The sequence below is a fragment of the Mytilus californianus genome, unplaced genomic scaffold, assembly GCF_021869535.1.
Source record: "Mytilus californianus isolate M0D057914Y unplaced genomic scaffold, xbMytCali1.0.p SCAF_6, whole genome shotgun sequence".
NCBI classification, from domain to species: domain Eukaryota; kingdom Metazoa; phylum Mollusca; class Bivalvia; order Mytilida; family Mytilidae; genus Mytilus; species Mytilus californianus.
The window spans coordinates 24,891,545-24,897,544 of record NW_026262712.1 but is presented as its reverse complement, the minus strand read 5'-3'; positions in this window follow the sequence as shown (position 1 = coordinate 24,897,544).

The following is a 6,000-nucleotide window of genomic DNA, read 5'->3' as shown; positions in this document are numbered from 1 at the left end:
CTTTTATTGTAATGTATCCAACAGTGGTCTGTTTTGCTGCTTTTAAAGCAACACCCTAGGCTTAGGCACATACTCAAAACAACTGCCATTTTGATTACATTTACTTGATAACAAGGCACACAATATATCATTGTCGAGTTCTGATCAGAATTCAGTGCAGATTTCTTTATAATTGAAAATGTTCTCTCACAGTCAGAATTGATATTTGGCTAAACTTGAATAGCTTGATCAAGCTTTGAAAGAGTGTCATAACGTTTTTTGCCATCTAAAATGTCGTCTATTATCTTTGCCATTGCTCTCAACGAACTATATATGTTGCTATTGTCTCTGAGGCTATTGTCTGGTCAAAACTGGGTAGTTCATCAGAAGACAGCTGGTACTATGAGAACTGATCCAACAGTTCCGTTTTATTTCCATCCCCTTTGGTCTGTGGGAATCTGTTGGCTAGATTTGAAACTGAAAAAGAAAAGTATTTTATAATTTGATTACCATTAGCAAGTTAAATGCTTAATCAAATCACTACATTGTAGTTCTCCTTTCACATGTATTGTTATGATTGCAACATAGGGTGCACAATGGCTAACTCGTCTCTCTATAATTTAAACTTGATCTCCCAAAATTTGGGAGTTTATAATTTGTAAATCTTGAAATTTATCTTGGTACGTACACATCGTTTTCTCTTAGCAATCAGCTCTTTAGATGACGGTACTGGTCCTGAAAGCGACCTATTTCTGTCGACATTTCCCCTAAGTGAATTTGAAAGAAAGAAAGTCACAAAATCGTAAAAACTAATCACAAACTACTTACCTTAAGGGCTTTTGCTGTTCGTCCATAATGAAAAAAAAAACAATGGCGACGATACAATTACTTCGAAATTTTCGGTATTTTTTGTCTAAAATGAAAAAACCCGAGAATCGCGATATCACTAACAACCAAAAAATCAAAACAACGAAAAAGCGTGTAATTGTGTGTAAAGTGGCGAAACATGTGTACACGCCATGTGACAAAATCCTCGAGTGTAAACCGTTGAAAAAGCGTGAATTACACGCGAATATCATGTCAGTTGGTAACTATGATTATAGAGCTGAATGGCTATATATTACGATAATTTGTATTACACAGCATAATTGGAATGAAAATTATATAGATAGAAGATTTTGTGGTCAATAGAGAAATGTCAAAGGTCAGCATTTCTAGAATTGAAAAATTTTGGAAGATGATTTCTCTAATTGTTTCTCTATTTTCACATTTCCCAACAGATTGTGAAAAACTTGTTGTCCCCACTAGTTAGTGAATAACTATTCTCGACAAATGATTGGTCAAAATTTTAGTTATGACCTCAAATTTTCTTGATTTCTTCTAAATTTCCTATTGTGACATTATGAAAAATGGCGACCATGCCTGATGACGTCACATATAAAGATCACAACTTTCTGCAAATCTTTGAAAAGGAAGGATTAACTTGCTTAGATTATGTCTTAAAATCACCAGAGAATCAGATTCAACCACTATCTCTAGTGTATTATGATATTTCTCTACTCTCAACAGTTAAATTTTAAATATCTAAAAAGCTCGGCAAGCCTTGCGTTTTAATTTTTAAATTTAACTGTCTCGAGTGAAGATATATCGTAATACACTTGATGTAGAGGTGGAATCTGCCGACAGGAAAAAATAGATCGTTTACAAAATCCTTTAACCATGTTAACTTCGAAACTTCCCAATGTATGCATATATTTTCACGGAATTTATTTTCACAATTTTTGTTTATCCGCCAAAGTAAGCGAAAAAATAAACACCTCGCGAAAATAACCTGCTATACGGTATAATAATAATAAATTCTTTATATAAAGAGGGTAAACACAGTCAGTTATATCAAACTAATCTCCCCTGTGGCCCTCACAATAGACCTTGAGTGTCAGATTTAAGTAATTATATAAAATAAAAATAGAATACATCAAACAAATTACATTGTTAGTTTCACTGTTAGCACTAACGAACCTTCATTCAATTCTTCAGATAGTAACTGATTGTTGTTATGCAGCAACATAGTAACTATTGTTCTTTGTGATGTTTTAAACAACGGTAATAAAGCAGCGGTGTCCATGCACTTTATGTGTAGATTTGGTTTATACTACATAATATGTATGTGTAAAGTGTTTTCCTTTGTGATACAAAAAACTTCATTGTCAATAAATATTTTTAAGGATCAAGATATTCGAAAAGATCCCTTTCCGCAACAGTCAAAATGTTTACTGCATGGCGTGTGTGCGACAATTCATTTTAATTTCCATTGCTAAACACTGTTGTATGCACCATATGCCTTTTTTAATTTACCAATAAAGGTGCAATAAATTTTGTTTATATTTTTACTCCATCTATATTAGTTTGTTATAATCATTTTGTTAAATCTATATGTTCATATATACATTTGAAGACAGTTATTTATAGACATTTATGAATGTTGAAGTAAAGAAAATTGTAATTACTTTTTTGACTATGTTCAAGTAATTTTAAGATTGCCTGCTGGTCGGATGGACTATTGAATCATTACTAGTTTTATCCTGCCAACTAATATTATTCCCTTCTCAAACTTATAAATTGTAAACAAAGAATGTCTGTAGGACTTTCTTTCTTGGCCAGATTTTATATTTACCTGAGTCATAACAAAATTCATAAATGCCTATGAAATCTGCAAATTGGAAATACTGTATACTGTTAAATAACTACACACTTATATATTGGTAATATAGTTATTACTTTTTGAAATTTGTATACTACGGGTGAAATTTTCTGTTTATTTTGAAAGATTTTCTCAATGCAGTGCTTTTAATGAATTTGAATGATTTGTTAAAATTTTGTACAGATACTTTATTTATATCTGATAATGTAATTGAAGGTATGAATTTTTTAAAGGCTATTACTATATTAATATCTTAATTTTACATGTGTATACCCTTATAATCTTACAACATCCATGACATAATCAACTGAATATTAATCAATCAATATAAGAATTTCTTTCAATATTTGTATAGATTAAAGCTAAGGGGCATTAGCTACGATTTCAACAAAAAATTAAAATATGATTTTTTTGTTTGTTTCATACATTTATAAAAGTGGAATTTTGAAATAATATTTGCTATTAGCATGTCATGAGCTAGCTGTGTAGGCCGCATGTTGAAATTTTAGAATTGCCACACTATTGCTGATGAGAGAGACCAGTTTTCTTATTTCTGTAGCCTGTTCTACAGTATCAACTATGTAGTAGACCTATAAAAAAAGAAGAATTCATATGTTCATAGTTAAAAAGTAAATGAATAAGAAAATGTCCATATCATGTGAAATAAATCATTATAACAGGTAATATACAGTATAATCAGATTTTTATAGTGCTATGCTGAGGCTTATTTTACTTTTTCTCTCTTTGTACTTGCTATTTCTATATATTTTATGATATAAAATCATTGTTTGGTGAACACAATCATTTTAAAACTAATCAATTGAGTGTCATTGTTTGTATTGGGATACAGAGTTATCTGTCTTGATATTTGATAATTCTTAAAATCCATGTAAAAACTATTTGCTTGCAAACAGACCTATACATTGACTGTGAATAAAAGAAATATAACACCACACACCTGTAGAACTCTTAAAAAGGCACATTTTGTGATATGTTAAAATCATGGTTAGGCTTAAGGTGACAGAAACCAGTTATTTTACAATAAATCTTTAGAATTTCATGGATTTATGATTTCATTTTTCTTGAAAATTCATTCAAGCTTATATACAAATAAAATGTATGGTTTCAAGTAACTAAGATGTGTGAGTGCTTATGTGAATATATAGAAAACCTTTAAATTTGGGTGTCTGTCCAGCATGGAGATTTTAAAATTTATAAATGCATTGCAAATAAGGCAAAAAATGTGATGCTTTGATACCAATCTAATCCTCACCTGCAGAATCCTGCTAAAAGCCGATAAGAATTTTAGGCAAAATTCAAGAGATAAATGATATTCAGTGAATTAGAGCCTTGTCCGAACCTATCCTTACCATCAAAATCTCAAGATATTTTTGTTTACATAAAACTGAATTTTTTCCCCACTTTGATTGGATGCCGTCAAGTGAGGAGACCACAATTTTGACTTCTGATTAGACACATTTGTGAAGGAAATCCCCAACCTGTGTATGCAACTACTTACTTGTGTAGTACAATAGCCTAGAATTTACATTCATTTATTTTTTCAGTCCACATGATGCAATTATATGCCTCAATGCTTAACTATAACCAAATTTCTGCGTGGGACACATGTTCTGGTACACCAAAACTGGTACCTGCCAACTTTAACCACTTATTAAAAAGAATGTATTTCCATTTTTTTAGTCTGATGGAGGGGGTAAGGGGGGGGGATCAATTCGCAATAGCATGGTGTATTGCACAATAGCAAAAAATTGAATAAAAATTCAAATCATATAACCAATTCTAAGTTCTTTGACTACAGTTATTCTGTGTCAGAAACCTATTATGTGTCAAATATTTAATTACAATCCAAATTCAGACCTGTATCAAGTGCGAATATTGTGTCCATTTTTGCCCCAACTGTTCAGGGTTTGACCTCTGCGGTTGTATCCAGCTGTGCTCGGCGAAGCAATTTATTGAAATTTTATTAAACTATCCTAGATTTCTACCAAACTTGGACAGAAGCTTGTTTATGCTCATAAGATACAAAATGTAGTATCCGGAAGTAAATTTAAAAAACGAAAATCCTTCTTTTTATTTATAAATGGACTTAGTTTTTCTGCTATTTAACATTACACTCACTCTGCGGTTTAAGTTCAAAAATTTTATTAAATTTTTCAAACTACATTTTCTCATAAAATGATTTTCATAATTTATTTGTCATTTGTTTATATTTATTTTCACTCTACATGGTATTTTTGAACAGATATTTGTTCAGTTTTATGCATGGCCAGTCTAGAATATTACATATGATTCAGTGTTAATAATTTGTAAATAAGCTTTTATTTTGTTACATCATAATAATTTTTAATACATTGTATTTTGTCTGCTTTTAGGCATTATTGTTCATGGAATCTTTTGTTTATTTTTTTTATTGAATTATGTACAATATTTATTTGCTACAACACTAAATGAATTAGAAATGTATTTACAAATAAAGTGACCACAATGAGAAATGAGACATACATGTAATTTTTTTTAAATGGCTCTCTTTCCATAGATAAGAATCTCCAAACATCTTCAAGGTCATGATGTCTTTTATATCAGTATATATTGATTGATCGTTGCAAGAAAGTGGTGTGTATTGAAATTAAATTCAAGTAGATCATTTTAACTATAATGAAAATGGTTGCAGTTGAATAGTGTTAACAAACTCTTAAAGAAATAAAAATAAGGTTATCAGTATAAATGTAAATAAATATATATCTTGATGAGAAATTTTGTACTATATAAGCCATGCTACTGTCTAGAGATAATGATATACTGCTACGGTGGAGGCGACGGCTACAGCAGAGGCAGTGTTAGCTAACTTCTTAAAAGCTTTATATTTTAGAAAGTGGAAGACCCGGATGCTTCATACTTTCTATATAGATGCCTTATGTTACGAAGTTTCTGTCTATCACATGTCCTTTGTCCTTGACCTCATTTTCATGATTCAGTGACTACTTGTAAAAAAGTTGAATTTTTTGTAATGTTAATTTCTCTCTTATGAGTTATAGAATTTTCATGGTTCAGTGATCAAAGTTAAGTTTTTGAGTTTTGGTCTTTTTTTCTAATACTATATGCAATAAGTCAACTATATTTGGTGTATGGAAATGTTTTATGATGTACATGTCATTCTCGCAGGTTTCATCTGACCTTGTCCTCATTTTCACAGTTCATTGACCAGTGTTAAGTTTTGTGTTTTTGTCTGTTTTTCTTAAACTATAAGCAATAGGTCAATTTTATTTGTTGTATGGAAGGATTGTAAGCTGTACATGTCT